The 11,277-nt window shown below is 37.4% G+C and overlaps 1 long non-coding RNA gene and 2 pseudogenes across 1 annotated transcript; 1 reads left to right on the forward strand and 2 right to left on the reverse strand.

Annotated features, from left to right (window-relative positions):
- The window catches only part of LOC102578767 (cytochrome P450 89A2-like), a 10,683-nt pseudogene extending 5,086 nt beyond the window's left edge, over positions 1–5,597 (forward strand).
- LOC107060689 (uncharacterized) lies at positions 1,970–3,185 on the reverse strand. The gene is made up of 3 exons (XR_001473471.1): positions 3,113–3,185; positions 2,925–2,978; positions 1,970–2,094 (listed from the first exon to the last, which is right to left on the reverse strand). It is a non-coding gene; the product is annotated as an uncharacterized lncRNA (long non-coding RNA).
- Positions 5,598–6,570: 973 nt separating the features above from the next.
- Positions 6,571–8,497, reverse strand: LOC102579096 (cytochrome P450 89A2-like; annotated as a pseudogene).
- Positions 8,498–11,277: the final 2,780 nt, after the last annotated feature.

The raw sequence follows: 11,277 nt of genomic DNA on the forward strand, positions 1-11,277 counted from the left end.
AGCTCGGATAGTGATTTGGAGTCCCCGTTTGAGGTAATTTTTGAAAAATACCTGCTGCCTCACCCTTTTTGTGAGCTTAATTTTGGAAATTTTTGAGACTTGTTTTCTAAGCCATTTTAGGTCCGATTTTTGTTGTGGATTCATCGTAGAGTGTTAAAAGAGTGTTGTACACCATTAGATTCTTGTAGATTTCAAGTTTAGGCTGCTGCTGTTTTCTTTTTTTTTAGTGATTAAAGTGTGATTTTCTTGCTTGTTGGTTTTTGCTGCATTTTGAGCCCTGAATTGTGTTTCACTTTGGAACACAAGTTTTGGGTGATGTTTAGGGTGTCTTGACGGAGTCGAATTCGGACAGTTCGGCGTGGGTCCCACGATTCCCGTTTTGACTCCAAAATTGACCCGACACTGTTTGTTGTGATTTTGGTGTCTAAACGACTGTAATAATGTTGTGATTCTATTTTTGATAGCGGGGCAGCGTTTTGAGGACGTTCGGAAAGGGAAAGCTCCGGAGAAGTTATTTTGGAGCTCGTGTGATTGGCCTACAGGTAGGCTACGGTTTTCCCTCTCTTAGATTGAGCTCGAGAATGTGAATGCATGTTGATTAGTTGGGATTTGGGTTGGGTAGTTATTGAATCCTGCATAGGTGTTGAGAAATCATGTTGTCGGCTTATTTCGGGAATTATCGGGTAACTGTGAGCATGTTTTTGTGTTATTAATGAACCCTCCTCGCTATCTGGGGTGCTTGCATTGCTTAATTCTTGTCTATTTGAAGCATTTAGGCCTTAGTTTAGGTTTGACTAGGGCTTGCCTTAGAAATACATGATTCAGATCCGATAGGCCTTAGTTTTGCCCCGACGTCGCTCGTTCCGACTTAGATCCCTGTAGACTGGTGTAGCAGACTTGAGTCTGATAGATTGGGCCTTAGCTAGGCGATACGCTTACTCCGACTTTAGTTCTCCTTATTCTCCCCGATGTTACGGTTTCACGAGTTACGTCGGCAACACTAATTCTACTTCGCGATTTGAATTTGATTTTCGATTTGGTTCCAAGGACTTACATTGATTGGCTAAGTATGGACGGCGTTCCACGGACATTTATGAGTGTGGATCGATTAGGACTGTTTCAGCAGCTACATTGACACCTTTATAGAGCATCCGGTTTAAGGTCCGGCCTCTATTGCCCAGATACTTATATAGAGCATCCGATTTAAGGTCCGGCCTCTATTGCTCAGATACCTATATAGAGCATCCGGTTAGAGTTCCGGCCTCTTATACTCGTTACTTGTGATTGGTTACTTGGGTACTTCTGGTGAGCATCCGGTTCGAGGTTCGGCCTCCGTACTGTCAAATTCTACTAATTAGGGTTGAGGTTCTGGTTCGATGTTCTCCGTTCTTGGTTTCTTATATGCAATTCTCTTTAGTTTTAGTTATTCTGTGGACTCGTCGAGCTTATGGGGATCAGTTCGGGTTTTTATTTAACTTGCGCACGAGTGTACCTTCTGGGCTTATGGGGGTCCAGTTAGGTGTAGTGTCACACCCCAAACTCAAGGGGCGCAACTGACTCCTAAAGCCAAAACTCAGGCCCAAGCCGACCCTGCTGAACCATTTGCTACTAGCGCATGGCAATCACATGCAATTAAGAAAATACAAATATATCTCGGCTTAAAACTAAGCCCTCGGCTGGCAAGGCCCCTGTCAACAGATCTACAAAAGAACCAGCTACTCCCAAGAGTTCATATAAAGAAACATCCAACTAGCATAGAAGTCCTGATTGGGCCGTCGAGGCCACCATGATATCTATACCAAAACTAAAAATAGGTAAATATCAGTACAATACATCAAATAGCTCACAAGCTTCAGCAAACTAATAACATAGGCCAGTATGGCCATAACGTAGCTATACACCCCCACACACTAGTCTGCAAGCCTCTAAGAGTAGTAAAGATTGGTGGGACAGGGCCCCAGCCTACCCATAAAGATATATACAACAAAAGGTAACAAACCTCCCAACTCTGGCAGCTCCAGAGGAAAGGGGCTGACCAATCGGATAAAAGTCAATCCTGCTGATATAGAGGCCTACTCGGTCATCTGTCAGGAACTGCATGCATGAATGCAGCGCCCCCAAGGCAATGGGGCGTCAGTACAAAATAATGTACAGAGTATGAAAGGCAATAGACTATGATGAGGTATCATGATATACTGGAATAATCTGATAAATAAATTAAGGATAAGATAATTGTACTGACCTGCTTCTAAATCTAAATTTATCAAAAATAATAAAAACAACAACCTAACCAAGCCCCCATAAGCTCGGTAGGTACAAACAGCACACAAGACCACCTACTCAGGCCCCCATAAGCCCGGAAGGTGCCAATCAGCCTGTATACCCCTATCGGTAGTCCCCTAGCCCCGCAGGCAGTCACATAGCCCTCTTAGGCATCAACATAGCTTATAAACAACTCATAGCCCTCTTAGGCAACAACATGGCCCTGTAGGAAGCACATAACCTTTTTAGGCGTCAATATATATCCCTGTAGGCAACTCATAGCCCTTCTAGGCATCAATATAACCCCATAGGAAACTCATAGCCCTTTTAGGCATCCATATAGACCTGTAGGCAGAACATAACCCTGATAGGCATAGATCACATTCCTGTAACTAACAACAATAGCCCAAAGGCAACAATAACAATCCAACAACTAAAAGTGAGCAATTTAGTTATAGGCAACCTATACAAGTAGCCTCTAAGTCGTGTCCCACATACGAATGTTACTACTGAATAAGAATCCCGATAAGAGAGGATTATACGCACTCGAGCAGCTAACAATCAACAATAATGGCTACAAGTATAACAACGGTAACAACTCAATTACATTGCTTCTAAGCTTTAAGGAAATATGCCATAGGAAGAGAATAGCCTTAACATACCTTTTTCGCTAAATTCAGGTGGCCTAAAGACTTTAACTCATAACTCCCTCGATACTACAACAAGGTAAGACCATAATCAACACATAAAATAAAAGATACCATGACAATACAATAAAAGATATGTATTTCCGTCGCAAATTGCTATTTCCTACTTATAAAAGCTAGAGTTGATGAAAAAAGGGTCTTACCTCGATCTTAGGTTCGTAATTCACCTCAAAACCTTCAAATATATTCAAACCCCTGCTGTCCCAACTCTAAAATTGAGATATGCTTACGCAATTGATAAAACAAATTATACCACGATGATGAGCCCAACGCGTAGAACAACTTTTCGTCAAGAACTTACGTCGAGAAAATCTATATTTCACTTGATCCTAAAAATGGGTTTCTATGTTTTCTCTGTATATTTATCTTAAAATGAAGAAAAAACTCGAAGAAGAAGATATATACAACTTTCCACCGACCTAGGGCCCCACCTCACGTGCCTGCTTGCGCAGTCCCACGAAAATGCGAATATCTCTCTATTCTGAAGTCGTATGAATGAACAGTTTGATGTGTTAGAAACTAGACTCGTAGACCTTCGATTCGATAGTTTATGGGCCCCATAACTCTTTATAGACTGGGAGAAAACCTCCAAGACATTTGACCCAAATTTCAGAGAAATCTTTAAGAAGGAACTTACGATAACTTCCGCCAACTTTTATTTTGCCACTTACCTAACTTCAAAACTTGAGATGCAACACTTGAAAACATAAAATAGGACATACCACATCATTCTTAATTTATTACTCACCCTCCTTGTCTTTTCAAGACGTTTTGAAAAGTCGGGGTGTTACATGTTGTTAGCTTATAGATTACTTTAGTTAGTTCTTTCTACAGTCGTGTGCATTCCATTGTTACTTAGATTTTTGCTCTTGACCCTCGGTTTGTATTATTTCTTCTTTTCATATTGCCTTTACTTTTCAAGTTCAGTCGGCCTATGATGCCTACTGGGTACCTGTTGTTTTGGTACTCATGCTACGCTCTGCATCTATTTCGTGATGCAGGTCCGGGCACTAGTAGCCAGCGTTGATCGAGCTTGGAGCAGACTGATCCGGAGATGGGGAGTGAGCACACGACGTTTTGTACTATTTCAGTCTCCATCTGTATATATAGACTTGTCTTTTACCTTTCGAGACAGTCCAGTCTCTGTTGTCCATTTTTGGGACTTGTACTCATTTTTGTTAGTAGCTCTGTAGTAGTGACTTCCAGGTTCTGGGAGGGATCTTTAATTGTATATATGTTTTGGTTTGCTTATGCCTGTCTATATTGTTATTTGTCTACTCTTGTTTAGTTTCTACCCTCAGACCCATTACTTGTTGTTTCGGGTTACGGGTTGGCTTACCTGCTGGTGGGTTATAGTAGGTGTCATCATGACTTGAGAAATCGGGTTGTGACAAGTAACCAGCATAGCATCAGCTCCGCCCCTTACGGCCCTCTTTGGCGTCTCCTCCGTCGAAACTTGACTTCTGAAATGCTCAATTCTTCTCACATCAAGTCCTATTCCAAGCTAGATCGTGGGTACTTGGTATCCTTCTTCAACACCTCCGTCACGCCCAAGTCGATTCCATGAAGTTAATTGATCATTTTCAGTATGATATGTTCTGTCTACTTGTGTCGATGTGTTTTGGGGATAAGTTTGAGGAATCTCAAATCAAAGATATTGAGAATATACAGCGTAAGTATATCGTGAATTACCGACGATTCTATATACTCAATTTCATTCCTAGTGTTGGGAAAATATTATTTAAGAATCGCTGGAAGGAACTCGTTGAACTACAACAAGAGCAAGAGAGTATAATCATTCTTTTGATTGAAGCACGACGCAGGGACAAAGAACGAAAGACGGAGCAAAGTGATGAATTTGTGGTGGCTTATGTGGATACTCTTTTGAATTTGGAGTTGCCGGAGGAAAACAGGAAACTCAATGTTGGAGAAATCGTAACCCTCTGCCGTGAATTGCTAAGCGCAGGAACTGATACGACGTCCACTGCCTTACAGTGGATTATGGCCAATTTGGTCAAAAACCCTTCCATTCAGGAGAAACTATACCGAGAAATTGCGAGTGTAGTGGGAGAAAAACAGAGCAAGTTGAGTACAGATGAAGAGGTGGTGAAGGAGGAAGATTTTCAGAAAATGCCCTACTTGAAAGCAGTGATATTGGAAGGTCTTAGGCGGCACCCACCCAGTCACGTTCTGTTCCCACACACAGTGATGGAGGAAGTAGAACTAAACGGCTACACAGTTCCAAAGAATGCCACCATCAATTTCATGGTTGCGGACATGGGATTGGACCCAAATGTATGGGAGGATCCGATGGAGTTTAGGCCAGAGAGGTTCTTAGTTGAAGGATCAGATAAGGGAGCTGATTTGATATAACAGGAAGTAAAGAGATCAAGATGATGCCCTTCGGTGCAGGGAGAAGAATATGTCCTGCCTATGCGTTGGCTATGCTTCACTTGGAATACTTTGTGGCTAATTTGGTTTGGCAGTTTCAATGGGATCCTGTCGAAGGAGACGATGTTGATCTCTCGGAGAAGGTAGAATTCACCAGTGTGATGAAAAATCCATTACGAGCTCGTATTTGCCCCAGAGTTAACTCTATTTGAATTTGGTAATTGCTTCATTTTATTTGCCTACGTCTCTGTTGCTGGATTTTCTTCCCACCGGAAGTTAAGAGGGAAAATGATGGTTAATGCCTTGTTGCAATATAAGCTTGTTTGAATTGTTGTTACGTTTGATATTTGTATTGTTATTGTTAAATCTATTGATGCAAAGAGCTGATTAATTTGACGTTGTTGTATATTAGGGTAGACGCTCCTCTCCACTCTCCAGTATAACTAGTATTCGGTTCGTCTAATGCTATGCTAATGTAATTACATCTGTTCGTTTTCAAGTTTAATGGTCAGTAATCATTCAACTGAAATACCCCTCTAAACCACGGTTAAACCCATTAATTATCTATTAATTGCTTTCCTTATTGGTGGTAACCATAGTTTAAGGGGTAGTCCAGTTAAATAATTACTAACGGATCCGGCTCCCCTCCATTTCGCCAAGTGCACATCTAGATGAGAGACATGTTTCTTATTTAAAGTTTAAAGGTCAAAATTATATTATATTAACAAATATCATAATCATAGTTAGTTCAACTAATTTTAGAAAACTACTCTCTAAATTTGGTAAGAATTACAATATATCCCATACAAAATTTGATATTTATTAATATCATTAATTTCATCTTATATTTTTATATTTAATAGAGATGTTTATGATTTAATTTGGATTGATTTTTAGGATCCGGCTCCCATCCATTACTCTTTCCCTCCATTTCGTCAAGTGCACGGCTAGATTAGAGACATGTGTCATATTTAAAGTTTAAAGATTGCCTTGACAAAATATGACACATGTCTCTAATCTAAACGTGCACTTGACAAAATGGAGGGAAGAGGTAATGGAGGGGAGCTTGATCGGATTTTTTATTAAAAGAAAACCAAATAAATTTCGTAGTTTTTAATTTTTTCTTGAATAAAATAAAATGAAAAAGTCTTTGGTTTAATTTTCAATTTATGATTAGCTTATAACAAATTGATAATAGTAAGATAACATAGACATGAAATAACTATTAACAACTTCAAATGAGCACAAGAAAACCCACACAAAGTTCACAGCAAAGCAACTTACTGATCATTAGAGCTACACGGTATATCAAAGATCAATGAGAGTCTTTGATGAATTTACGCTTTGTGGCTCCAAATTCCACTCGCTAACGAGTTGCTTCTTTTGATTACTAGCAACAATCTAAAGTCAACCAATCATACTATCAATTGGTTTTTGATTTGGTTTTATTTGATTTTGCAGCAAATCGTGAAACAATGTTATGGAAGATGAAAATAAAAAGAAGCCATTACGAAATTCAAACAGAGTTAACTCTAGAATAGATACGAGCTCGTAGTGGATTCTTCATCACAGTGGCGAATTCTTGCTTCTCCAAGAGATCAACATCATCTCCTTCCACAGGATTCCATTGAAAATGCCAAATCAAATTAGCGACAAAGTATTCCAAGTGAAAGGCAGGACATATTCTCCTCCCTGCCCTGAATGGCATCATCTTGATCTCTTTACTTCCTGTTATATCGAAATCAACTCCCTTATCTTGTCCTTCCACTAAGAACCTCTCTGGCCTAAACTCCATTGGATCCTCCCATACATTTGGGTCTAAACCCATCTCCCCAACCATGAAATTGATGGTGGTATCCTTTGGAATGACGTAGCCGTTCAGTTCAACTTCCTCCGTTGCTGTGTGTGGCAGCACAAAGTGACCGGGTGGGTTACGCCTAAGACCTTCTAATATCACTGCTTTCAAGTAGGGTATTTTCTGCAAATCTTCCTCTTTCACCGCCTCTTCATCTGTCAACTTGCTCTGTTTTTCTCCCACTACACTGGCAATTTCTCGGTATAGTTTTTCCTGAATCGAAGGGATTTTGACCAAGTTGGCCATAATCCACTGTAAGGCAGTGGACGTCGTATCAGCTCCGGCGCTTAGGAATTCACTGCAGAGGCTACGATTTCTCCAACATTGAGGTTCCTTTTTTCCTCTGGCAATTCCAAATTCAACAGCGTATCCACATAAGCTACTACTAACTCATCACCGTGCTCGGTCTTTTGTTCTTTGGCCCTGCGTCGAGCTTCAAATCTTCAATCAAAGGAATGATGATATTCCTTTGCTCTCGTTGTAGTTCAATGAGTTCCTTCCAGCGATTTCTAAATATTATTTTTCCAACTCTGGGAAAGAATTTCAGTATATGTTTGTATCGTCGGAAACCCAGGACCAAGTTATTTTGCATATTTTCAATTTGCTTGATTTGTGGTTCCTCAAGTTTATCCCCGAAACACATCAATACAAGAAGACAGAACATAGCATACTGAAAATGATCAATTAACTTCACAGAATCGACTTGGGCGTGACGGATCTGTTGAAGGAGGATACCCAGCAACCACGATCTGGCCTTGGAATAGGACTTGAAGCGAGAAGGATGGAGTATTTCTGAAGTCAAGTTTCGACGGAGAAGACGCCATATTGGGCCGTAAGAGGCGGAGCTGATGATGTACTGGTTACTAGATTCAGCCGTTGGCCGGTCGGAGAAAATAGAGCCTTGCTGGACTAAAGCTTGGTAGGCTAAAGAGTGACTACCTATGTATATGGTAGGACGAGACCCAATATTGAGGGTTATCAGAGGACCATACTTAGCCTTGAGTACACGGAGTGTGGGTTCTAATTTGGCGGTGGACCATAATAAACTTCCGATCACCGGAAAAATGTAGGGTCCCGGTGAGTGTTTCTTCTTGGATTTGGAGTTAGCAGAGATGAAAAATACAAGATTAAAGAGGGATTTGAGTAAGAAAGATATGCAGAGAGTAAGGAGTAGTATGAAAATCCAGTTCTCCATTACGCTATTCCAATTGCACAAAGAGATTGTTTTCATTTTCATGCGAGTGATTTTAGGAAGTTTTGACCAAAGTAATACAAATATAAAACAGATGAACAAAAGTAATACATATTCCACACTACTTACACAGGAGAGAAAGTTGAGGTTACAGATTCAGGTTGATGATACTACATGTTATTTATGTGCTGAGAAAGTAATGGAGACCAATGATCACCTATTTGAGAAATGCAAATGGATATCAACTGTGTGGCAAGCAATGAATCATTGGACTGAAGTGTCTATGCATAATATTGGTATAATGAAAGTTCTGGAATGTATAGATGGGAAACACTGGAAGCTATTTCAAAAAGAGATCATGGCAGCGATATGTGGAGCTATCATTTATCACACTTGGCGTGCCAGAAATTGGAGGCGATACAAAGGCAAATGTGTACAGACGGATGAGGCAATTGCACAGATAAAGAAGGAAATCAGAGAAAGGTTACAGTTACTTAGTAGTTCCAAGAAAGCAATAAAATGTAGGAATTTTATTCAGCATTTAATGTGTTTTTAGTTTTCTTATGATTTGGTAGGAGGCATGTTCTTTGTTATCAGAGAAAGGTGCTCTTCATTTGTATTCGTCCTTTTTGTTGGTTATGGTAATATATTTACAGTTGTTACAAAAAAAAAAAAAAGTAATACATATTTTTAAAAAATAACCAAAATAGTATAAACTTATAGTAGCAACGTTTTGCCTATTATTTTATTCATAAAAAATTGACGAACGGAAGTAAAAAAAAGAACGGACGTTAATATAAAACGTTAGTAGCAGTAACGAATTTGCTTTAACTTATGTCAGTTGCTTGCATTCTAATTTTTTCTTTTTAATTAAATTTATTATTTTTCTTTATTCGTTTACTTTTTTTAGCATGGATATGAATAATGTCATTTCTTCGATGTTTATGCTTGGGCATATGTTAGAATTGTGAAAATATTATCAGTTTCTCTATGTTTAAAATGATGTAAATAAAAAATTAATTCAAGGTAAATTTTGTAGTTTTAGATTTGACCTAATTACCAAGATTTTGATTACACTGACTTGCTTGTTTAAAATAATAAAAATTACACTATATTTTATTCCAACCACTTTACTTGTCGTCTTTGTGAAAAATAATTGGTTCAAAATAGATGTCATTTAAAAAAAAATCAAGGTATAGATAGTTGTTTGTTTTCACCTTTATCTTAATTGATAAATATAGAGCTATTTTGGATTAAAAAATTAAATTATTTAATCAACACCACTTAAAATTTATCAATATTAATAAAACATTTATCAAATATTCATTTTTACAATTATGAATTAAATATTACAAGTACAACTGCAATCTCTTTTTAAAAAATATAGTTTTTCATATTACGTTATCAACAGTAACGATTTATGCTAACAATAGTTGGTTTCTCTATTTTCTATCCGTTAATTTTTATGAATAAAATAATAGATAAAACATTACTCACGGTAGTGTTTATACTATTTTGGTTACTTTTTAAGAATATGTATTACTTTTGTTCATTTGTTTTATATTTATATTATTTTGGCCAAACCTTCTGATTTAGTAACAAAGGAGAATCATCTGTAGAGATTTTGTGGCTGAAAAGATAGGCTTAAGTCATACACAATTCTTTAAAGTTGTCCGCATATTTCACTTGGACGCCTCAATTAAGCTTTGTACCTATTAAACACCTCTAGTACTTCGAATTGATATCTATTTGACATTTTTTGGACAATCAGCTAAAAATATTAAGTGTGTGAGATACACTCGCTATGACATTACATTATGACGAATTAAATTATGACATGTGTCAGTTGGATAAAAAAAAATTATTTAAAAATATAATTTAATATGAGTGAAGAAAAATATTTTAAATAATAAAAAATAAAATAAAAATGTGTAATCCCTGCACAATTCCCCCACCCACCAAATCTTTCCCCTGCTACCCATGACCAGCCCCCCACCGTCTCTTTCTCTTTTTTGTTTTCTATTCTTCTTTACCATAGATTAACAATGGCAAATCGTTAGATTCAAAAAAAAAATTAAAAAAACTTTGATAGTTATCATTGTTACCAACCACCCAAGTTCTTCCCTGTAACCTATCAGAACACTACTCTCCTTTTTTTTTTTCTTCTAATTTTCTAAATCAACAATGACAAATATAGATTCAATGCTCAATTGGTATCAATTCGAAGTACTAGAAGTGTTCAATAGGTATAAGGCTTAGTTGAGGTGTTCAAGTAAAATATGCGAACAACTTTAATGGGCTGTGTATGACTTAAGCCGAAAAGATACAACGAAAATCACATGTGAAAATCAATATCATTAACAATTTGTTCGGACTTGATACGTATTGTTTCATAATGTATCACATTGTACTATATTAGTTTAATGAATATAATGTTTGAATAGATTATATTATTTTTCATTGTTACGTAATGTCATATTTCTACAATTTAAATAATAAATCTACAAGAATAGAGCTTAGTTGGGAAAAAGTAAGATAAAGAATAAAATAAGATCGTTAGTAAATAATAAGTAGTCAAAGACAAATCGAGAAAAATATATTAAAATAATGATCAGATCACACCAATCAATCGTTATACAAAATGAAAGTTTTTATTACTACTTAACGATAGATTTAAACGATACAATGTAATAAAATTAAGTAAGAATCACAATAGATATAATATTTTACTACTATATATAAGTGGCTAGAAGCACACGGTTATTTGGACGACATGTGCGCTTCTAGCTATTAACATTTCTTTCGAGGACAATTTGGTTATTTACTATATAATTTTGGGAAAAGGGTCAAAAATACCCCTCAACTTTGTT

The sequence above is a fragment of the Solanum tuberosum genome, unplaced genomic scaffold (genome assembly GCF_000226075.1).
Source record: "Solanum tuberosum cultivar DM 1-3 516 R44 unplaced genomic scaffold, SolTub_3.0 scf00093, whole genome shotgun sequence".
Classification (NCBI taxonomy): domain Eukaryota; kingdom Viridiplantae; phylum Streptophyta; class Magnoliopsida; order Solanales; family Solanaceae; genus Solanum; species Solanum tuberosum.